A 25,222-nucleotide genomic window follows, 5' to 3' on the forward strand; every position below is an offset into this window, starting at 1 on the left:
TCCCTCCTCCTTCGGGTTAAACCACCTGAGTCTTCCTTGTGTTGGGGAGTGAAGGCAAAGGCACCCCCACATATAGTGGGAATGGCATTTTCAGTTTAAGGTTTATTGGCAGACCTACTAGCTTCCTTGCTTTTGAAATGCATCTAATTTCTAGATCTTACTCACTCCTAAAAACATATTTTTGCCATTGTTCTGGTCAATTCTCCATTCACTAAGATCATCTGAACACTTTCTATTCGTTTTATTGAATTTTTCCACTGAATGCAGAACATCAGATGAATTGTTAGATAAATACCTAGTATATCTTATGCCCCAACCCCACCCATCATGCCCACTATGTGCACTATTTGAAAGAGAGAGAAAATTACTTAATGGTCTTGACAAGTATGTTGTCCAAAGGCTGACTGTGCTCTAGGGGAAGAAAAATTTTACTTTGTAACACAGCTCAGTTCCATTGCAAGCTAACTGACTTGCAGTTTGTAAGATAACTACTCCTTTGTAACCTAATTTAGGAATATGAATGAACTGATTAAAAGAATGATATAGTCTGAAAAATAACAGATTTTTAAACATATTATTGTAATTATTACAAGAGTTATATTGGCCATCCAGTGACATAGTTCTCTGGGCAACTCACAAAGAAAATTATAAAATACAATACTAACAAAAATTGAAGCATTAACAAATATCCATGTGATAAATGGGATAAAAATTCAGGTTTTAAGATCACACCCTAGTTTATTTTTTTATTTGTTTTGATTTGATTTTAGGTTCAGTAATAAGTAAAGGAAGTAAATATTTTTGCAGGTATGAATATGAAGCATCACTGAGGACTTGGTTACTGAGATTGTGATCCTTCAGTCCTCATGCATAATGGTAGTTCAGGATTTGGGTCTTATTTATTTCCCAATCAAAACCCCTGTCACATCAGTGTAAAGTTTGCCTAAATGAAGCATGGGAAAGGTGACCTTCCTCACACTGGGATCACTGCCAGTTGCTAGCAACCTTGTATGATTTATTGGGAGATGTGCAAGCTGAGAAATAATGACCTGATGTTATAGGACAAAATGACTCCCATGAAAAACGTTTCCAGGCTACAATGGCTAGAAGTCAACATTTAAGGCAACTATAAATGCTTTCTGAAAGTCATTTTAAAAACAAGTCCATATGAAGTAGTTTCTACAATGTGGTAGGAAGCAGTCATTAATGACTTTAGGAATACTTGCTTATGGAAGGATGTGATTAATTAATTATGCTTTTCTATTTGTAAACATTTCCTGTTAAAACCAATCTGATTATGTCACACTTGTAGCTTTGCTTTCTAATTTTCAAGTTCCTATTATGCTTCTGATCCTTTAATAGATGTGTTGTATTTCATGTTATTACTATGGTATAATTCCCAGATTTCATGATTATTCATGTGAATTCACTGACTTCGACACTGAATTCATGGTATTTCTTCTTTGCAAACATGTCATTTATTTGAACCTGAATAAAAATCTGAATATTAAAATCCTTATAGATTATAAGGATTATATCATACAATTCCTTTTTTACTTACACAGTGCATGGGAAATTCAGTGAGTTTTCTCATGCCATTCCCTTTTTCCTTACACAGTGTAAAGCCTCCCTATCTGACACTTGTCCAAATGACTACTGGAAACCTCCAAGGAACAGGATCTCAGTCTCCTATCTCACCCTGCTCTCAGCAGTTTATTGTGTTATTGAATTGCTGTGTTGATCATCTGTCTTATTTCAAAGAGGTGAAGTTGGGTCATACATTTCATACTGAAAATATAAGAAAATTCTCTTATTAATATGTTACTAGAATGCAAATATATGATAGATCAGATTAAAGGATAATATCATGGCAGATTACTGGATCAGGCCACACATATGTGTGTTTTCATTTCTTGTGGCTAAATTATTTTATTTTTTTTCAAATCAGATTTCCTCCCCACTGTAGTGCAACTCCATATTCTAAATAAATACCCAAATGTGAAACTCTGTATGATACCACCACTGTTATTATGTCAAGAAGATGGAGAATATTATGAGACAATGACAAAATGGGAATTCTAATCAACAAAATAATATTTTACGACTATGAAAGTGGATTCAGATGACACCCAGTTTGTCTTGATTTGGTTCTTGGATCCAAATCCCCAGACCTTTCAGTGCCACTACAATTTTTGCACTATGTTGATATTTTTGCTTTGTGAGAATGAGAGATAGCATCATGCCACAGCCATTTGAGACACAAGTATGCATAGTATGATTAAGTGGTAAAAAATGTGGTAAAGAACCAGGCAGGTGTCATGAGCAGCACTGCATGCTGACTTGGAGCCTTGGACAGCAGGTGTGAGACTTGGCGGTTTGTATAGGCTGTATTCAAACAAGATCACCACAAACCCAGATAGAAAAAACTGAATCCTACCCTCCCTGGGAACAATTCTAAGTTCTGATGCTTTCCTGTCTTTCTGATATACAATGTTAGTAGAACCAATGAAATCAATGGACTTAAGTAACATGTCAATTGATTTAAATGGCTTTGAATATGACTTATTTGGATATCATTGTGTACATATTTTATTAATAATTAGAATGTAAATTCTAATTACACCAACATTTATGTTCATAGAAATCTTGTTTAGTTCAAATTCAATTAAAAAAATATCAGGGCAGCTTACAATAAAATATAAAAACATACATAAACACTTTACATATAAAATTTTGCTCAGAAAACTGGACCCTTGGCTATTCTTGTCTGAACAAGCAGTGACAGAATTCATTGAGTGAGAAACAATTACTAAAGAGAAATTCTGAAGCATGGAACCATAGGTTAATTAACCTTTTTAATGCAATTAAAAGGTCAAAAGACTATATAAAATATTTTAATATAATATCAAGGAATTAATTTAAAAGATCATCCATAGAGCTAAGATTAAATGCTCTTTACAAACACACACAGTATCTCTCTCTCTCTCTCTCTCTCTCTCTCTCTCTCTCTCTCTCTCTCTCTCTCACACACACACACACACACACACACACACACACAATGGCTAACTATACTTGACTGGTGAAATATGCTTTAAGATAACATAGAATATATTAAACATAATGAGAACAAGAACAGATAATTACATATGGGAATTGCCAAGAAATGAAAGAATTATGCAATAATACAAACACATCATCTCGGTGAGAATTTTCATAGAAATGGAAAAAGTTTTCGTAGAAATGTATGCTGCCTGTGAACTACAAAATCATGCATTTCACCACTACTACTCTTAGTAAAATTATGGTAATGTTTTGCAGCAGAGTCAAGTTCCTATCCACCTACTCTAGACCCATTCCAGTCTGGGTTCAGAGCTACATTTCAGATTGAACAGGCCTTGGTCTCCCTGATGGATGACCTTTATAGGGAGAGATACAGGGGGAATGCAACTCTGCTACTTCTGCTTAATCTGTCATCAGCTTGTGATACCATCAGCCATTTATCCTCCAGGACTGTCTCCAGGAAGTTGATTTTGGGGGCACTTTTCTGCAGTGGTTCCAATCTTATCTCCAGGAGCAGTTCCAGAAGACAACATTGGATGACGGTTTCTTGGTCCCCTGGTGCTTGAGCTATAGGGTGCCACAGGACACTATATTGTCTCCTGTGATATTTAACATTGACATGAAGCCATTGAGAATGGTCATTAGGAATCCTGGCAAGACAGTGAGTGAGCGATTCCCTGGTCCACGAAATCAGGTAGTTTCCTGACCTGGATGGGGTTGCAGTCTCCCTGAAGGAGCAGGTGCATAGTGGGGTGGAGGAATGCTCCTAGATCCAGCTCTGTCACTGGAGTCCCAACATCCTTGCTGGCTAGGAGTGCAGGTGCAGTTAGCGCCGAATTTAACAACTAGGCTGCCCATGGGGGCAAACTACCACCAGCATATAATACCTAGTCTGTGGGGTCTGCATTGGCTATACTGGTTGCCAATCTGCTACCAGGTCAATTTCAAAGTTTTGATACTAATATACTTTGTCCCTTACATACCCGTTAGGTTACTGTGTTCTGCAAAAGATTCTGTCCTTGAAGTCCTTAAAATATCTGGAGCCCATTCCACAGCAACTCAGAGCAGGGCTTTCAGTGTGGCTGCCTCTCTTTTGTAGAACAGCATCCATGCTGAGATAACAGTAGAAGCCTACTACTCTTTGTAGTTTCCAGAAATAATTGAATATGTTTTTGTTTTAACAAACTTTTCAGGCTGTTTTAGAAAGCAACAATGTAGGTCTCGCCTTTATTTGTATTATTTTTAAAACCTTTCTTGAGTTGGTTTTGCCATTGTTTTTAAATGTATCTTGGTTGGTTTTTATTGCATGATTGTAAAGTGCTTTTATACTTATATGGAATTCAATTAATAAAATAATAATAGTAATCCGGGACTCCTGACCTTCTTCTACAAGAGCTAGAGTTGCCATATTGCCCGGTTAGCTGGGTTTTACCCAAAATGTAGCCATACAACCTGTTGCCCACTTAGCCCATTAGGTGGCCCAGATTCCCAGCTTTAATTTTTTTGAAAAGATGTCTCTAGCCCTCGTAGATCCAGAGATACAAGGGAAAATATGGAAGTAGTTTTCTGCCCAATCATTTTGTGTGAAATCAGCCTATTCCCACCTTCCATTGTTCTTAACCAATGAAGGACATCACAGTTGTCCTGGAAAAATCAAGAATTTTTGTCTGCCTGCCTGCCTGCTGCCTATGCAGAATCTAGGCAGTTTAGAAAACTGCACATACTTACTTGATCAACATGTGCCACTCCGCCCCTTATCCAGAGATTCTATTCCCTTTCTGGCTGAGTCAGCAAGGAGAAGCAGCCTTCATCTCAATTGCCTCTGTGACTCGGTATGTGTCTTAAGTGTTGGTCGGAAGAGCCTCTGTTCAACAATTCAGAAAAGGTTAAAATGTATTTTTAATACATTTCCTTGTTCAAAATTACTGGCAGGCATCTCCCCATCAAATATCATGCTACTTCCAGGGATGTGTGTCAAGTCAAGTTTATTGCTTAGGGCCATAGGCCACTGCAGGGTCATATATAGGGTACAAAGTATAAGATCCAAGTAGAAAACGTAAAAATATAGAATACAGGTATTAAAAATTTTTGAATTAAAAAACACAGTACACAAGAAACAGTTTAAGACTAAGGACAATGAATAAAATTACATCATACTCCCTTGGACACAAGGCCCAGGTCAGACCAGAGAAGATTTATCTGAAGACCTGACCTGTTTTTGAAACTTAATCCTGATTTTTGCCGCAGCAAAAGCAAAGTTAGCCACTTGCCTCGTAACAAAATTATCCATGCCCGCTAAGAGAACACAAACTCATTCCAGAATGGGCCTGTTCTCAAGAAGATGGTTAATAGGAGTAAAAAACTTGGACCGCAGATCATTATAAAGGGGACACCTCAGCAAGTAATGAGTAATATCCTCTATCTCACCCAAATTGCATATACAGTACTGAAGATGGATTGGTATATTTGCATATCTTCCTTCAAGAAGTGCAGAAGACATTGTTTGAAAGTGGATAGCTGTAAACGCTCTTCTCAAACAAGGAACTTCTAAGAAGGAGAAATAGGGCTCCATATTAAAGGTGGTTTTAAACATAGGGTACCAGCAGGAAAAGGATGACTGGGTGGAAGCATACAAATCCCATCATTTGGCTTTAAAAAGTATTCTATCCCTCTGTATCCTTTTAGCTCGTGGGGTTACAAAAGAGGGAGAGGACTCAATGCTTATCCCATAAAAAGCAAGGATTGAGTTAATTCTAATTAACCAGGTAGATTGCAACGGATTTTGTAGTTGCTCATGGAGGCATTTTTTAGGCAGCCGGGAAGGATCCATGGCAGTTAGTCTTAGCCAAAAGGAGGCAAGGGCAACATGAGCCAGGGCTACTAAGGAATATAAGCCAGTCTCAATCCTCAAGAAGGAAATCGGCGTTCCACGAGGGACTGCCAAGACCCTTCGAAGGAAGGCATTTTGGACTTTCTCAAGACAAAGAGGCTTTGCGTAACCCCAGATCTCAGCGCCATACAGTAGCATAGAAATAATTTTCCTTTGAAACACCTCCAGAGCAGGTGGCACCAAGCTGCCTCCCTTAAATTTAAAAAAGCACAACAACGAATGAATGGAATTGGTGGCTTTTAGTTTAGCTGCTGCAACATGTAAATTCCACAAAAGGGTGGAAGTAAAGGTAAGGCGCAGATAGGTAAAATGGTGCTGTTGAGTCTGCCATTTAGTTTCCATAGATGGAGTTTAGGTTGACGACCAAAAACTACAACTACAACTGTCTTAGAGTAATTGATTGTTAAGTGCTCCTTCATGCAATAGGAACCCAGGGTTCTTAAAAGTCTCCTCATGCCTATTTGTGTGAGGGAAATTAAGGCAAGGTCGTCCGCGTATAGCAGTACCGAAATCTTTGAATCCAATAACGAGGGGGGAAAGAAATCGGGGCCTGCTAACACCTTTACAATATTATTGATGTATAGATTGAAAAGAAGCGGGGCCAAAAGGCACCCTTGGCAAACTCCTCTCTTTATGGGGACCGCATCTGAGAGTAGACCGTTAGGCCCCACTCTAACCCTAAGGGACGTATTAGTATGGAGTATACGTAGGAGACAGAGCAGACGACAGTCAATATTTGTGCATGCCAATTTCTGCCATAGCCTCTCTCTGTCGATTAGATCGAAGGCCGAGGAAAAGTCGACAAAGGTTACAAATTACTCTCTTGTCAAGGGAGTACTTCTGGATTAAATGAGATAGGGTAAAAGCATGATCAATGGTGGACTTACTCCTATGGAATCCAGCTTGCTCTTCTGCAATAACCTTATTCTCGAGAGCCCAGGACTGTAATTTCCCCAGCAAATATTTGGCATATAATTTTGCTGTGACATCGATAAGGCTAATGGGTCTAAAGTTTTCCGTAGCATCTCTGGAGCCCTTTTTATGAATTGGGATCACGACACTGTTCTCCCAGCCTTTAGGGACAGAGCCAGACTGATTGATATAGGTAAATAGCTTAGTAAAAACAGGGGCCCACCAGTCAGGGGCAGCTTTAAATAGTTCAGCCGGGATCATGTCCTGGCCCGGGGCTTTTTTAGAAGGAAGGGAGTTGATCAATGGGAAAAGCTCTTGCGGGTCCACCGGGGCCCACTCTTCACATGCCTGTAAGGCCATAAAGAGAGAATTGACATGAATGTCCAGCATAGGAGAGGCCATGCCACCAGCAAAAAGGTCTCCAAAATATGAACACCAACAGGCCACGGTGATATGATTATCTATTGGGGAATATTCCCCTTTAAGGCCTCTTGAAATTATAGCCCAGAAACTAGCTGGGTTGTGGTCAGCTAGTGCTGCTGCCAAATCCATCCATTGTTGGTGTATAACCTTTGTTTTTTTAGTACAAAGTAAATTCTCGTAGAGCCTACGTTGGGAGATATAATGACTGAGATTTTCTGAGGAATCTACATTCCTTAAGGATCTTATAACGTCAGTCAACAACTTTTTAGATTGTGCACACTGGTTATCATACCACCCACAATACTTCCTTAAGGGGGGACGGGAGGTAGTCACCAATGGCCTCATATTCTCCAGTAAGATCGTATAAAGCTCAAGAGGATTTACAGAGGATAGGAGTTGATCACGCAGCCTTAAGGTGGCAGGAGAATATAAATGGGCAGTCATAACGTCTTGCAACCTCCCATCCCAACGTAGCCTCCTCACCCCAAACGGAGAAAGATTGTCGGAGTGGATGCCACTGGGAGTTAAAGGGGATAATGGGATGGAGAAAAGGGAGCAAATAGGCATATGGTCATTCTCAGATCAAACTAAGACTGTGAAGGCCTCAAAGTATTGACTTAATACCGGTGAAAGGAACATAAAATCAATGACACTCATCCCTCTGTGCCCATAAAATGTATATGAGTCTGCTAAAGGATGATTAGGAGAACCATTACAGATAATTAGGCGATATTTAAAGATCAGGGCAAAAAGCGAACAACCTGCTGTGGATTTTACTTGATCCCTAGAAGACCTAGGAGGGCAGAAGGATAGATCCTCCAGGGATAAGCCCAGTTACTTTCCCATTGCCAGATTGTTCACGCCAAGCCTTGCATTGAAATCCCCAGTTAAAAGGATTAAAGGTTGTGAGACTTCCTGGAAAATATGAGAGAGAGTCTGGTCCAACTCTGACCAGAATGCCATATCCTTTTGTCTACTCCTTGCGGGCGGGGCATAGGCATTTATAAAAAATAATTGGAAATTCACTGACCAGGCAATTTGGACAACCAGAATGTTATTAGTGTCCAGAATTGACATTTGGGAGATGGTTAAATTTAAGTCTAGGGAGATCAGAGTGGCCAAACCACCCCACAGTCTTCCTCCTTTAGCTGAGGGGACCACAGGTAGAGAAAAGGACGCATACCCAGGGAGAGAAGGACAGAACTGGGAGGTAACCCAGGTTTCCTGAAAACATAATATCTGCGATTGCAAGCAAAATTCCTTAAAGGAAATATCTGGGAGTTTATTATGCCAGCCCGCCACATTCCATGAAGTGACCTTGAGGGGCAGCTGGTTTGGAGACAACTGCCGAGATGGAAGTCAAGGAGAAGGCGAGATAGTCACGTTCCGAGGCGAGGTCTGCATTTGAAAGTCATCAGAGCAATCAATTTTCTCGCACAGGAAAGCTGGCCTACTAACATTTGAGACAGGAGCAGACAAATAGGGCAGCAGAGCCATGGGAAGACATTTCGATGGGAGGGCTAATTCTGCGCTTTCCAGCAGTCTCAAATCCATCCAAGACGGGAAAGTATGAGTGTTCAAATACTCAGGGATGTGTGTGTAATATAATACATACAAACACACACAGAGAGGCTATATACATGCAGTGGAAGATTAAACCTTTCCCCCCCTTAAGACCCATAGGAATGGAACAATCAACCCCGCTGTCACCACTCTGGGAAAAATGATTTGCTTACCAAGTGGAAAATACTATTTCAAATAGGTATTTAAGACTGAAAATGTACGGGTTTTTTTACAGTTTTCTCACACCCTCCCCCAGTTTTTAATGGTAATTACTAGGCACAAAAACAAAACTGGACAATGCAACCATTAAAATATTTAATATGCATAATTAGCAAACAGATAATATGAAAATTAGCCTGCCCCAATTTATGGAACTGGAATGTGGCAACCCTAATAGTAGTCCTCCTGGGAGTCTTACTCCTATCGACAGAAATAGTAGCCAAGCTCACTGCTATAAACTGTCAACTATGGGGACAGATGGAATTATATGAATGTTTTTGGCTTTCCTTTTCAGAAGCAAATCTTGAGGTGTCCTCCCAAGCAAAGGATTGCAAAAGTGTATTCCGATACAAAACGTTATTAGTGATAGCCATTTGCAGCCACAGTCAGGAAATAAAGTGGCATGACAAGGTGAAGTGTGGGTAAAACAAGGGCTATGTTTATTTAGATAAAGCCAATTAAGGAAATGATTATGCATAATAATCTGCAGATTGATAATGCAGGACATAACCAATCGGGTGAAGACACCTTACCATAGGAAAGGGTGTGGTTCAAGCCCATTCCCTTTCCCCCAGCCCCAGCCCCGATAGGGTGGTCAGGAGACCTTCCTGGTCCACCCCCTCCCAGAGTTTCACATCTCTGAGTGGGTGTTACAAGTTAGTCCCAAAGGTGACCCTTACCCTGATAATAGGCCTCACCAACTTACAAGGCGTCTCAGGTCCCACCTTTCACCTTAAGAGTGGCTAAGGGTTCTCACCAAGTCCTACCCTGTGAAACTCCCTACTGCAGCCAATAATTTCACACAGGGTACTCTGCAGATGAGCCAGAAACAGATCATTAACCAAATTTATTTATTAGATTTCTATCCAGTCCTTCCAGTAGGAGCCCAGGGCAGCAAACAAAAGCACTAAAAACACTCTAGAACATCTTAAAAACAGACTTTAAAATATATTACTACAAAACATCTTTAAAAACATATTAAAACAAAACATATTTAAATACATTGTTTAAAAAAAGCTTTAAAATAACACTGGCTGAGGCTGATGGGAGTTGTAATTCAAAATACTTGGAGAGCATCACATTAGGGAAGGCTGGTTTATACCATGTCATCGAAACATGGCCACTGTGCATTGAAGAATCTTGACTGTACAATGTGAAAAAGGAAATTATGAATGATTATGAATGAAAATTGAATATTGACAATTGTCTTAACTATACAATGTGCTGAGAAAGACAGTGGCGTCACTAGGGTTGGTGTCACCCGGTGCGGTAACTCATGGTGTCACCCCCATGGATCTCCTCCCGTACCAGACCATACAGAATCCTTAGTAATGTTCTTTGTACTAATGTTACTCGTAAATCGTAATTCCCATATATCACTGGAAGAGTTCCATATACATCCCAATTCCAAAGAAAGGGGATCCCAGGGAATGCAGTAATTATCGAACTATTGCCTTAATATCCCATGCAAGTAAAGTAAAGCTCAATATTCTACAACAAAAGCTCTCACCATATATGGAGTGAGAAATGCCAGACATTTTAGAAAGGGAAGAGGTACCAGAGATCATATTGCAAACATATGTTGGATAATGGAACGGACCAAGGAATTTCTGAAGGAAATCACCCTGTGCTTTATAAATTACAGCAAAGCCTTTGACTGTGTAGATCATGAAAAACTATGGAATGCTTTAAAAGAAATGGGGGTGCCACAGCATCTGATTGTCCTGATGCGCAACCTATACTCTGGACAAGAGGCTACTGTAAGGACAGAATATGGAGAAACTGATTGGTTCCCCATTGGAAAGGGTGTGAGACAAGGGTGTATTTTATCACCCTACTTGTTTAATCTATATGAAGAACATATCATACGGAAAGCGGGATTGGACCAAGATGAAGGAGGTGTGAAAATTGGAGGGAGAAATATCAATAATTTTAGATATGCAGACGATACCATACTATTAGCAGAAACTAGTAATGATTTGAAACGAATACTGACGAAAGTTAAAGAGGAAAGCACAAAAGCAGGACTACAGCTGAAAGTCAAGAAGACTAAAGTAATAACAAGATTTATGTAACTTTAAAGTTGACAACAAGGACATTGAACTTGTCAAGGATTATCAATACCTTGGCACAGTCAAGAAATCAGAAGAAGGCTAGGACTGGGGAGGGCAGCTATGAAAGAACTAGAAAAGGTCCTCAAATGCAAAGATGTTTTTCTCTCGCTCGCTCTTTCTCTCTCTCTGCTTCCACAAGCCCCTCTCCGGCCTTACATATGGTGAGAGGGTGGCGGCTGCCCCAGCCACCCAATGGCGCGCAAGACAGTCACCCCTGGTGTAGTGGTGGTGGTGGTACAGCAGCCTCTAGCCTAGCCTGCCTGGTAACAGGCTGCAACGCGGCTCGAGGCCCCGCCCCATGGGAGATCGAGCTCGGCCGCAGCGTTAGTGCCTAGGGGGGCGGCTCTGGGTGTCACCCCCTCTCATGGTGTCACCCGGTGCAATCCTCACCCCCTGCATCTCCCTAGTGATGCCCCTGGAGAAAGATGAATATCTGCAGCAAACAATTAGAAAGCTTTTACACGATCCTTAGCTAAGCTGTTCCCACTTTATCTCTGCTGCATCACATTCATCCTCTCCCATTGCTTTGGATTCTGGATGAGTCAAAGTAAAGGAAAATTATAAGCAAAGGTATAAGGAGAATACTGAGAGGGAATGGGAAAGAAATCTAGGAACTATACTTAAGCCTAGCTCCTGAGTACCCCTCCATGAGCCCATCCCTAAGTGGCTGCAAGGGTTGCTGCTGTTGTGGGCAGAGTGGCAGCAGGATTAAGTATGTCAGCCTCTTGTTCTGAAGTAAAATGCAACATGTTAGTTCCTGAAATTTTGAGAAATAGAACCCTAAAATTGAGCTCAGCAGTTGCTCTAAAGTGGCTTAAAAATGTTTTAACTTGAGGTGATACTCTGCTCTGGGTGTGGCATGTTAATGTGCACACAGAACTTTGCCAGATCTGAGTTCTACATATGTAACAGAATGAGGTCGTAGAATCATGAGATCTTAGAATGGAATGGATCACTTCAGACTGCTCTGCTACATTAAAAAAAAGGTATTTGTAGATTAGTGTACACAAGGTGGGCTAAACTACAATCTTTCTCCTTGATGTGCTAGTTTTGTATATAAAGGAGATTCTTTGCATGGGTAAACATTCTTAACAGTCATCCAGACTTTAAGATTCTACCATCTAATTCTCTTGCATGTGAAAACTAGGCCTGATCATGCACTGGTCTTTGGTTTGGGGTTCTAGGCTATAAGTAATGTTTCTTGTCATGCATAGATCTCTGTAACGGGATGGTAGGCTATAAATACAATAATTAATTTCTGCATACTACTGGTTGGCTGGGGGGTTCAGTAATAGGATACATATTTTGATAAATTCATAATAATTTCAATTTTACTATTTAGTAATTTCCAGAATAATTATATTAATATACCGATGATTAGATAAATGTTCATAAAAGAATATAGAATGCAGGATATAAAAGGGTAAATAAAAGTATGGATTTTTCCCCCTTTTGGAATTCACTTTCTTGTTCATCAGAGGTTTCAGTTGTCCATTTCTTTTTTTTTTCTTTTGTGCCTTTTGTTTTCTAAAAGTTTTTTACTGCCCACTTTGAAATGTTAGGACCAAAGCTCACAGTTGACAGTTTTGTTATTTCTGACGAAGTTTTTTGTGTGTAAAGCATTGAGAATTCAGAGTAACTAAGTTAATGGTTTATGTACACTTAAGGAAACTTGTATGCTCAAAGGTAGGTGGAACAAAGCTCCATTTACTTGTACAAGAAACAACTTCATTCTTTTTTCTATTGAAATCTAGGGCTTTTAAACCAGTCTTTGAAATTGCTTTTGGAGAAAGTTCTGGAAATGTGTAAATTATCTCTTACAATTTCCTTTCCCAAATTATATGGTCTATGATGTATCACAAAGAAAATAAATAGAAAAGGCAGTGTGATAAATTGATCAATTAAAAGTACAAGGAGACTGCAGTTGAAGATTTGGCTGGTAAATTCCAATCAACGTATGAACAAAACTGCTTCAGCTCCCTGGTCCAGGATTCCCCAGCCTAACAAAATTCCCATCGTGTGTCAACAGCAGAGAACTCATTCTATCGGAGAGAGTTTTCCCTCAGCCCATTTTATTTTCATTTACCAATTTCCTTACTGCTTTCAAGTGTTTGGGGAAGAAGGTTTGGACTTATGCAGCCAAGATATGGGAACTCACTTATGGTTAAGCAGGTGAAAACAGAAACTGCCAAATAGCATATTATGTGAAATGCATGGCTTGCTGTTGCATCTTGGTTTAAAATGGAGGGGTGATCAGGACCAGATATGGGGGGTTAAATCACTTTTCTCCTACACTATAGTATTAAACACACACACACAAAATTGGTGCCAGTAGCAACTTATCTCCTGGTGAAAATACCAACTTTTGTATAGGGTATGTGTGTCAAAATCAAAGCAAGAAGAAAAGGGTTTATATCAGTCTCAAAACCCACTATGGCCCTAATTCGTATCACCCTTCTCCAATGCCCCTTTTAAAAAAATCACAAGTGCACATTGAATGTAATTTAGTTTGACTTAAAGACTACTTGGAGCAAGGACAGGTTTTGTCTGTTCTACCACAGCCCCAGAACAATTAAAGCTGTAATATTATTCACACAAACATGAGAATTAGTGTCATTGGACACAGAGGATAAGAATGTATTGAATCTGGCTACAAATTGTATGCATTGCAAAGCAATCTGGGAAGTTGTTGAGCTCAGTTCTGTTATTATTTTTGAGCTGTCATAGAACACAAGAATGCTGCCAAAAGAGGCACTTCCATATTGAAATTTCCCCCTCTCCCCCATAATGTCTACTAGCAGTCATTTCATGGCATGATATCATGGTGTCATAAGGTTTTTGACTCCTACCAGCAGCAGTCAATAATGTAGAATGTGGGTGGAGAAACTCACAATGTGATGTATCACTGAACACTAAAGTCAGGATCATTCAGACCATGGTATTTCCAATCTCTATGTATGGATGTGAAAGCTGGACAGTGAAAAAAGCGGATAAGAGAAAAATAATCTCACTTGAAATGTGGTGTTGGAGGAGAGCTTTGCACATACCCTAGACTGCGAAAAAGACAAATAATTGGGCGTTAGAACAAATGAAATCAGAACTATCACTAGAAGCTAAAATGATGAAACTGAGGTTATCATACTTTGGACACATAATGAGAAGACATGATTCAATAAAAAAGACAATAATGCTGGGAAAAACAGAAGAGAATAGAAAAAAGGAAGGCCAAACAAGAGATGGAATGATTCTATAAAGAAAGCCACAGATCTAAACTGAAGATCTGAACAAACCTGAAGATCTGAACAGGGTGGTTCATGACAGATGCTATTGGGGGTCGCTGATTTATAGGGTCAGCATAAATTGTGATCGACTTGAAGGGACATAACAAAATTGTGTACATGATTCTCTGATGTGTGAGCATACTATGTCTTTTGACCCCAGCTTATATTTCCTCACTTCCACTTTTCCCTCCTCCTTGCAATCTCACTGATGCTACCTATTTTGATTTCTTTGATCTCACTGTCCTTCTCCCCACTCTCATTTTTAGCCACGCAGTTCTTTATAGCTGAAATGTCATTTTCTTTATGTCCACCAAAATGGACATATGGCTGAAATGGTGTTGTAATTAAATAAATAAATAATTCATCTATAACCTGCCCTTCCTCCCCGAAGGAGCCCAGGGCAGTAAACAAAACCACTAAAAGCACTTTAAAAATCTGAAAAACAAAACTAAAACATATTAAAACAAAGCATCTTTAAAAACATATTAAAACAAAACATCTTTAAAAACATCTTAGAAAGCAATTCCAGCATAGACACAGACTGGGGTAAGGTCTCTACTTAAAAGGCTTGTTGAAAGATGAAGGTCTTCAGTAGGCTCTGAAAAGATAACATGTCCTTGTAAGTGCTGAATATACAGCCACCATGGCTTGCTTGATGGGGTAACAGTTCGGGGAGCATCCTTCCATAGTTGAATATGCAGCACAACCCATATGAAGGTATCTGTTCACCTAAATAATACCCCACAGAATTGTCAAGTATGCATGTTCCGGACGGCAGCTCTACATGCTGTCAGGGTAATCTGACAATGCCACAGTATGTGTGAAGCAAAACATTAAAAACATTTGCATATGGAGGGAATCTGTTCTACTGTCTTCTTTCTAAGTATATTCAGCAATACAACATACTGGGGAATACCATGCACTTCCATCTGCAGTGTACTGGAAGAGAGTCAGAGATCTTGAGTCAGCAAATGTAGGTGAGACCTGTGTATTTGCAACTGAAAGAGGTGTGCTTTTAACAAAATGATTGTAGAATCATTTATACATATCTGATTTTCAGAAATCAATTTAGACAATCTGTTTAGACAGTCATGGTCAAAAATTATTTCTAGAGTTGCTGCTCAGTCAAAAGTATTCTCTAGTGATATGAATCTATTACACAAAATTGTTAAAGCATGCTTAACAATATTGTGTTAATTATGCAATGATAAATTATTTTATCTACCTTAACAACACTGTAGCAGTAGATAATTGTTCTTTTTATGCAAGAGAAAAGTATTTATAGTTTAACAAAGACTAAAAACTTTGATCAGAATGACTGTTCTTTTCTTTATTACCTTTCCCATACATTTCGCCAATAAAGAAATGTAATACATGTTCTTCTAGTAGACAGGATATATTTTCTGTATAGCATGATAAATATAAAAAAGCAGAACCCTGTAGCTAACAAATGCACTGAGAGGAGAGGCTACAATTTCAAGTCTGCAGCTCAGCTACTGATTCTAAGTCACCTCTCAAGTCATTCATACAACTCTTTCACCATTTGTTTTATTTCGTTTTATGATGTAATTCTTCCTCAATTCTACCAGCTGTTGTAAAAGTCCATTTCTGCTTGGTAACTCATTTTCCAGGGCTACATTTATGTCCTTGTCAAGAGGTTCAAAATAGTATTATTTTGCAGTAAACAAATCACTCTACAACACTGTAAATTTTAACAAATTTTATATTTCTGAGATAGGGATGTAAGAGAAATCTGCATAAAACAGCCCCAGACACATAATTTCCCCTTTTCCGCACATTTCTATTCACGCACCATGAGGATAAGTTTCTTCGCTTATGAATACCCCCCTAATTCAGTTACGCCAGTTTTGTTTTTAAGCAACTGAAATTTACGTAATTATAAACATTCTCACATTACTCTGTTTCATTGCTATTCTAGTTTATGTAACTATTTATTTTGCATTTTTATTCCTTTGCTGAGGTCTTTGAACTCTGGTGTCTTTTTTTCCTGAAAGACCTGACAGACAGAGAGAAGAAAAAGGAAATTTACATATTCGTAGAGAAAAACAAAGGGAGAGGAATAAAGAAATTTTAAAAACCCCACCCCACCCCCCAAAAAACAGGGAAAGTAAACTATTTCTATTTGACCAAGACCAACCTTGCAGGACTGTTGTGTGCCTGTATTAGGGGCAGGTAAGATTCTTTGCCTATGAGTGCACATGAGTGACCAAGTTCAAACAGAGCTGATTTTTACTTTTATTTTCTGCTGCGCAGTTAGGAAAATTAGGGTTCTACCTATAAAATTAAAATAATGAGAAGTATAACTATTTTTAAAAAAACATTTTTAAATGAAAACAGATCAGTTTGCATTGCAGTGACCCACCACCAGTGGCCCCAAGTGCAGGGTTAGTCCTCAATCCCCTGTTCACACTAACCTGAATAATCTCAGTACACCCCACAGAGCTGTTGTGTGGGCGGTTGCTTAGAAAAGAACACATGCGCTTCGGTCCTATCCAGAAACAGAGGGTGGTGGATGGTGGAAATAAAGAAAGAGAAGGGGTGGGGTGGAGTATGAAGAAAAAGGGGAATGGATTCTTTGCCTATCACACCAACCGCATAGGGCTGTTATGTGGGCTGCTGTCAAAATAGTACATGCACTTGTGTTTGTATCCAAATTGGGGGGGGGATAAAAGAAAGGGTGGAGAGGATTTATTGGCTATTAATGGGAGTGATCAAGACCAACCTTGCAAGACCATTGTGTGTGCCTTGCAAAAGAACACATGCACTGGTGTTCCCATCCAATAATTTTGTGTGTGTGTGTGGGGTGGAAATCAAGAAAGGGAGTGGCATCCAAAGATTTCAAAGAAAAAGGTGGGGGCATATTTTTTTTCCTACCTGACTTAAGTCCAAGCTTGTAGGACTATCATGAGTGAAAGAGGATTCTTTGGATATGTTTGAGTGACCAAGACCAACCTTTCAGGGTTGTTGTGTGGGCGGCTGCTTGCAAAAGTGGGAAGGGATCCAACTTCACATTCAAATCCAGAGGGAGGGATTCATGACGAATGGTGGAAGGAGGCTTTGGCAGCAAGACTCAGGAATCTGTGTTTGTGTGGTTTGCAAAGCACACCTTGTTTTCCTAGATTCTCTCCCTGCCTCTCAGGGCTATTTTGTGTTGTGCTCTTGCTTTCAAACCAGAGAAAAGTAGTATGCATGCAAAATTAAACAACATCAATAATTTAGTCAGACTGAAGACTCTTCATCTACACAATTGACTTCAAAATTTATTTATTTATTTATTTATTACATTTATATACCGCCCCATAGCCGAAGCTCTCTGGGCGGTTTACAGCAAATAAAAACATTAAAAACAAATATACAAATTTAAAAACACAAAAAACAATTTAAAATCACAATTTAAAATTTTTTAAAAACAATTTAAAACACATGCTAAAATGCCTGGGAGAAGAGGAAAGTCTTGACCTGGCACCAAAAAGATAACAGTGTTGGCATCAAGCATACCTTGTCAGGGAAATCATTACATAATTTGGGGGCCACCACTGAGAAGGCCCTCTCCCTTGTTGCCAGACTCCCAGCTTCTTTTGCAGTAGGCACCCGGAGGAGGGCCTTAGATGTTGAGCGTAGTGTATGGGTGGGTTCATGTAGGGAGAGGCGTTCCATCAGGTATTGTGGTCCTAAGCCATGTAAGGCTTTATAGGTTAAAACCAGCACCTTGAATCGAGCTCGGAAACATACAGGCAGCCAATGCAAGTGGGCCAGAATCGGTTTTATGTGTTAGAACCTTCTGGTCCCTGTACTCAATCTGGCCGCTGCATTTTGCACAAGCTGCAGTTTCCAAACCGTCTTCAAGGGCAGTCCCACGTAGAGCACATTGCAGTAATCTAACTTGGAGGTTACCAGAGCATGGACAACTGAAGCCAGGTTATCCCTGTCCAGATAGGGGCATAGTTGGGCCACGAACCAAAGTTGGTAGAAGGCACTCTGTGCCACCGAGGCTACCTAAGCCTCAAGTGACAGAGATTGGTCTAGGAGAACCCCCAAGCTACGAACCTGCTCCTTCAGGGGGAGTGCAACCCCATGCAGGACATGTTGGACATCCACCATCCGGTCAGAAGAACCACCCATTAGCAGCATCTCAATCTTGTCTGGATTGAGCCTCAGTTTACTAGCCCTCATCCAGTCCATTGTCGCAGCCAGGCACTGGTTCAGCACATTGACAGCCTCAGCTGAAGAAGATGAAAAGGAGAAATAGAGCTGCATGTCATCAGCAAACTGATGGCAAAGCACTCCAAAGCTCTGGATGACCGCACCCAACGGTTTCATGTAGATGTTGAACAGCATAGGGGACAGAACTGACCCCTGTGGAACCCCCTACTGGAGAGTCCAGGATGCCGAGCAATGTTCCCCAAGCACCACCTTCTGGAGCCGACCCGCCAAGTAGGAGCGGAACCACTGCCATGCAGTCGCTCCCACTCCCAACTCAGCCAGTCTTCCCAGAAGGATACCATTATCGATGGTATCGAAAGCTGCTGAGAGATCAAGGAGAATCAACAGAGTCACACTCCCCCTGTCTCTCTCCCAACAGAGGTCATCATAGAGGGCGACCAAGGCTGTTTCCGTGCCAAAACCAGGTCTGAAACCCGACTGAAATGGATCCAGATAATTGGTCTCATCCAAGAGTGTCTGGAGCTGGCCTGCAACCACTTGTTCAAGGACCTTGCCCAGGAATGGAACATTTGCTACCAGCCTATAGTTATTAAGATTTTCTGGGTCCAGGGAGGGTCTCTTCATGAGTGGTCTCAGTACCACCTCTTTCAGGCAGCCAGGGACCACCCCCTCTCAGAGAGAGGCATTAATCACTTCCCTGGCCCAGCTGGCTGTTTCATTCCTCCTAGCTTTTATTAGCCATGAAAGGCCAGGATCCAGCACAGAAGTGGTTGCATGAACCTGTCCAAGCACCTTGTCAACGTCCTCAAGCTGTACCAACTGAAACTCATCCAAGAAATTGGGACAAGGCTGTGCTCTGGATACCCCGCTTGATTTACCTGCTATAACACTGGAGTCTAAGTCCTTGGGACCAGTGTGTAATAGCCCCTGGACAATTCTGAAGAGCTCCGCTGTGTGGCAGATTGATGATTTGATAGTGGCAGCAAAATATTGTTTTTTGGTGCCCTCACTGCCCCTAAATATAGCTTACCATAGGCACTTACCAGTGTGTAATTGCATCCACCAGGAGTTTGTCTCCATCTGCACTCAACCTGTCCCCTATATTGTTTCATTGCTCTCAGCTCTGGGGTATACCATGGAGCCATACGAGCTGTACACAGGAGAGGGTGCTCAGGAGCAATCCTGTCAACCACCCGGGTCATTTCTGTATTCCACAGTTCAACCAGGGTTTCGACAGGAGTGCCAGCCCTATCAGCTGGAAAACTCCCCGGAGCCCTTTGGAAATCATCCAGATCCATTAGTCTCTGAGGTGGACCAACTTAATAGGCCCCCCACCCTTGCAGAGGGGAAAAGCCGCTGTAAGTCTAAACTTCAGCAAGCAGTGATTTGTCCATGACGGAGGGACTGATGTAAGGCCCCCCACATTCAGATCACCGTCTCTATGTCCAGTTGCAAAAACCAAGTCCAGAGTATGCCCTGCTACATGTGTTTAGCCAATGGCTTATTGGGACAGTCCCATAGTTGTCATGGAAACCATGAAATCCTGAGCCGCCCCGGATAAGGTGGCCTCGGCATGGATGTTGACATCCCCCAGAACCAACAGCAGGGTGGGCAGCACACCAACAGAATCCCCAGTCTGTTCCGCTGACCCAACACAAGGTGCAAACACTCCAGACCAGTAGTCACATGGACAGGGTGCTTGCAGAGGGAGATGGAGCTCCTATAGACCACAGCAACACCCCCTCCCCGACCCTCAGGTCTGTCCTGATGCTGAACCAGGTACCCTGGTGGACATAGACATAGACCGACTCCTCCCTGCTCACCCACCCAGGTCTTGGTTATACATGCCAGATCAGCTGCCTCATCCACAATTAAATGGATGAGGGAGATCTTATTATGCACCGATCTGGCATTTAGGAGCAGCATCCGGAGGTCTGAGAGCTGGCTCATAGGGCAACCAACAAAACCGTGGGTGTGGGGAAGACCAGAACAAGGCACAGTCATTAACTGCCGGGGCCGCTTTCCCCTTACCTGGTAAGTCCTCCTCACAATGCCATATCTCCCTCTACCTGCCACTATATTAATTGGGGGATGTCAGGACCCTTCCTGTCAGGATCCCACCTCAGGCGCCACCTGCTAGGATCCCATCTGTAGTCACCGCCTTGTCACGGTCCCACCTCAGGGTTCTGATCTTTAAACAGCTCTCTCACCGGTTCTAGCAAAGATCTCTCAAGATCCCACTGCTAGGGAGCACCAGACACTCCTTGTAAAACAATATTGCCTTGAGACTGTGCCTTAGTCTCCTCCTGGTTTATTGCTACTTTGTGTCTGGGTGCGCTTGCAGGCCACAACCCCCCTGTATCTTTGTGCCTTTAAAGAATACAGCCCTGGGTTGTTATGGATACCTGATGATGTTACACTATCTCTTCACCGCTGCCACCATTGATACTGTTTCCCAACCTTCGTATATGCCCTGCCCACCCTTCTGGTCTGTGTAAACCCAGCCAAGGATCAGGCGTTAGGTAAATCAAGAAATATTTATTTATATACGCAAAGAATAACAAGATTACTTAAGGTATATTTAACAAGCATATGGTTTCATATATCTTTATGTTTCTAGTCATATATAATCTGCCTCAATACCAGCCTAATACAGTACAACCCACAACCAACTCCAACCCATAACAACCGACCCTCTCTCAACTGTCATCCTCTCATTTATACCTTCAGCCACTCACTCAGCCAATCATACAGCATTCTCCAGCATTCTAGCCCATGTACTCCCCCCTCTCACTCAGTCCACTTACCATATATACTTTAATAAACCTGCACTTACCATATTTACAGTAATATCTATATACAGGGACTTCACAGGGGGCCCTCAAGTCTCCCCGGTTGCCTCTGAGTCCTCTTTCCCAGGCACATAACTCAAGACCCGCTAAACTAAAAATTACATCCCTAAGCCTCATCTTTGGCAGAAGAAATTGCTATATAGTTAATTTTAAGAATAATAGTCATGTCTACTCAAAAGTAAATCTGTTGGTTTAATGGGACTTATGCCAAGGTAAGAGGACAGAGAATAGCAGCCTTAGCTTTCTTGTGAGTACAGGGAAGAGTGGACTACAGTATACACAAGTGTACATTCATAAAAATAGCCACTATATTTGAATAAATATGGTAGTACTTTAATGGGTACAGCTATGTTTGTTCACATATAATGAGCATGATGATGTACATACACCAGTCACACAGTGGCAACATCGATAGCTGGAGGTGCGTGGAGAACAATAGTACTCAAAGCTCTGTATTTATCTTCAAGTAAGGGTTGGAACTTTATGACAAGAATTGTTTTCCCTGGGAATCAGAGAAAAGGGCACACATACTGCCAAAACTTTCACAATTTACAAGTAACTGCTGTTTTGCATATCTTCCAAATGTAGGTGGTAACAGCAAATCCATCCCATCTTCATAAGACTGTTATATCAGTTCAACTGCTAAAGTGGAAAATTATCTGTTGGCTAAATTTAAGAACAGGCCCAAATGATAACATTTTATTGTGAATATGAGACTTACTAGTCAGAGGTTTCTGATATACAGCCACTCTCGTCACTGTATAATGAACAGACTCTAACATAATCAGTTGACCGTTTTGGAATGTCAATATGGAAATCTTCCCAATGGCTAGAGGTAATTGTATTTATGGGGTGGAAATTGGAGAGGATTTTTCCCATGCTTGTTACAATGACAGAACTTGAGGGCAATAATAGACCAGTCAAGTTACTGGCTATCCCAGAAGAGAGGGAGAAAGAGTGACAGCAACCCAAGAATAGCTGTTTTTGGTGCCTAGATAGGAAAGAAAGAAGGCAGTGTGAGGAGGGAAAGGAGGGGGAAGGAGAAAGCAAACTGAAAACAAGAAGGGAAACAGGAAAGGAGAAAGACCTTTCCCTTTCCCCAGTGTACTGAGCTGAACAGAGGAAGGGTGGAGCAGTCCTTGGTGGTAGATTACATTTAAGTAGGGAGATCCATGTTACCAGGCTGCAGTGAGAGTTCTCTGGAGAAATAAGATGGACATCCAGCTGGGAGATTCAAGAACAAATTAGATTGTCAGACTGTCTTGGAGCGAGTAGCAGTCACCAGGACTATTCTCAAAAACTAGCAAAATTTCAGAACAGGGACAATCTTGCATCCCCAGGCTGCCCTGAGGGTAAATGCAGAACAAGGTATCTGGTCAGGAACTGAGGCTGCAGACACACTAGCTTTTTCAAAAGCCGCTAGACCATTTTCTCTTTCAGTTTGAAATTCTTTAAAAACATGTTTGCCCATGGCTGCACACATCTCCCTTCCACGCTGCTGATCCCAGACCATTTAGGACTGCCCACAGCAAAGCATTGGGCCAATCATTGTCTCTGCCCAACATACAGCAAAGCATTTTCATTGAACACACCACAGAGTGACAAGTTGAGCTACCAAACAATTCTGATTTCTGTATGAAGCTGATTTCACAGAGAAACACACTGGAGCTGCCCTTTCCCCAGGTTTTGGAGTAAAAAGGGGCAGAGTTTGTGTCTCTGACTTCAGAAAACAGAGCTGGAGATGCATCGAAGCCAGCACAACCGTAAGAGAAAGATGGGCACTGTGCATGCTAGGAAGACCACTATCCAAAAACCACACTTAGTCCAGGAATACAAAAGCAATTATAGTATTAGAAAACAGTAGCAAGAATGCCAGAGGGGGTTCGGGGGGAGCAAAAGGGGGTGGAGTTCTAGAGCTAATTTCTAAAAAACATGATAGAAGATGACAGGTGTGTTTGGTGCCAAGTAGGTCACAACAGCACTCAAAATTATCTATACTATCAATTAATACTCCTGTTAGTTTCTGTTTATAGACAATGTGGCAGAAAAAAGACAAAATGGAGGTGATTTTTGCTTTATTATTGCTCTAACTACCAGACTTAAATACTTGGCTGTGTTTTTAATTGCTGTTTATCAGAAGTCCAGTCAACAGAAAATAATAGCTTAACAACAGGAAAAGTGGGCTTTATTGATTTCATTGTGGCAAAACTACATCAGCCTTATATGAAAAGGAAAAGCTGTAGATTACCTTAAGGATAGCTATTCTGAGCCCGTGGTTCTGAAACCCACTTTGCCAGACAGTCAACTCAATCTCTCTCTTTTAATCAGAACTATTTTATAAAACCAGAAAAAACAAGGTATACAGAAACTTCAAAGAAAACATACAGTCTCTGGGGATGGTAAACTAAGGATGGTGATGAAGGTTGATGTCAGGTAATTATATTGTAGAATGGTTAAAGAGGTAGGTTCAACAGAGGACAGGTAACTTCTGAGAGAGACACAGCTTCCGGAAGAGGCAATTCTGGCAGGGAAATAACTTCTGAGAGAGAGCAATAGGTAAAAAAGGAGTGTTGTCCTCTGGTGCTACTAGGCCTGCTGCTAGCTTCACTGATGACTGAAACAAGCTGAGGCAGGTTTTGGAGGGAAAACTAACTAACCAGTTAAAGAGAGGGGTTATGTCACCTGACAGGAAGTTACTGTAAGGCTAAGGGAGCATAGAGACAGACCTTAGAGTTCCATAACTCTAACCTAATAAATACCTTCTTTAGCACAACAGAAGGCATCTCCCTGCGAAGGCAGCACAGTAGCTGAGAAATCTAGTATGTGTTTTCTTACAGAACTGTATTCTGTGTTGTTATTGGGGTTTTTTTAAGTGTTATGATGTTTTATTTTATAGACTGCCAGCTTAATTGACTTTGCAAGGATTTACATGCAGGCTTCCGATTCTAATGACCAACCTTCTCAGCTAGCACTTTTTTCTGCAATTGCTACCCCAGTTTACACATTGGCAATTAACATCTAAAAAGAAATGAGGGACTTTTTTAAAAAGTGAGAAACAATGACACAATATATATTGTTTTTATATTGTGTCATTGATTCTCACTTTTTAAAAAATAAACTTGTTATGATTTTAAGAATTCACAGATTGTAATATACATGTCGGTGTCTTCAAACAGCTGGTTCTCCTGGTTACCTAAATTGTTTCTTTTCAGAGTGATACTCTAAAGGGGAAAAAATCATGGCTCATATAGCCTTTTCTTAATCCTTGCAGTTGGAGAAATAATGGTTTCAGGGTAGTGACCACACTTTTTGGTTATCGTAGCTGATAGCCACCTGAAGGCTTATCTTCCATATTATTCATTATGTAAAGCCAGTTATGTCTTTCAGGCCCCATAATGATTCAGAGGTTGCATAGATATTTACAAGATGAGGGATTTGGAACCTGAGGTGATGTAGTACAGGGATTGCAAACCTGGCACCCACAGGCCTTTGTATTTTTTTTAAGAGTTAAAATGGATTTTTTTTAAAAAAAAATAGCCACTTTCTTCACCTATGAAGGGGCTTTTCTGAATATGTATATGTGCAGGGGTGCTCAAGTGTGCCTTCTGTGTGTGATTGAGAAAGATGTGCTTGGGCAGAGAGAGGGAGGGAAAGATGTATGTGTGGTATGTGAGGGGACGGAGAGGAAGAGAGGGAGGAAGTATATATGTATGTATATGTATG

The 25,222-nt window shown here is 40.9% G+C and overlaps 1 protein-coding gene across 2 annotated transcripts in view; it reads left to right on the forward strand.

Annotated features, from left to right (window-relative positions):
• The window catches only part of LOC133380133 (teneurin-2-like), a 314,775-nt gene that overhangs the window by 187,909 nt on the left and 101,644 nt on the right, over positions 1-25,222 (forward strand). The window contains exon 1 of one of the 2 annotated variants that reach the window (XM_061616793.1): positions 24,222-24,318. The exons of the other annotated variant lie outside the window; for it this stretch is intronic. The gene's annotated coding sequence lies outside the window, so the exon portion shown is untranslated. Of the gene's footprint in view, positions 1-24,221; positions 24,319-25,222 lie in introns of those variants that run through there. 2 annotated transcript variants of the gene reach the window in all.

Source organism: Rhineura floridana, chromosome 3 (genome assembly GCF_030035675.1).
Source record: "Rhineura floridana isolate rRhiFlo1 chromosome 3, rRhiFlo1.hap2, whole genome shotgun sequence".
NCBI classification, from domain to species: domain Eukaryota; kingdom Metazoa; phylum Chordata; class Lepidosauria; order Squamata; family Rhineuridae; genus Rhineura; species Rhineura floridana.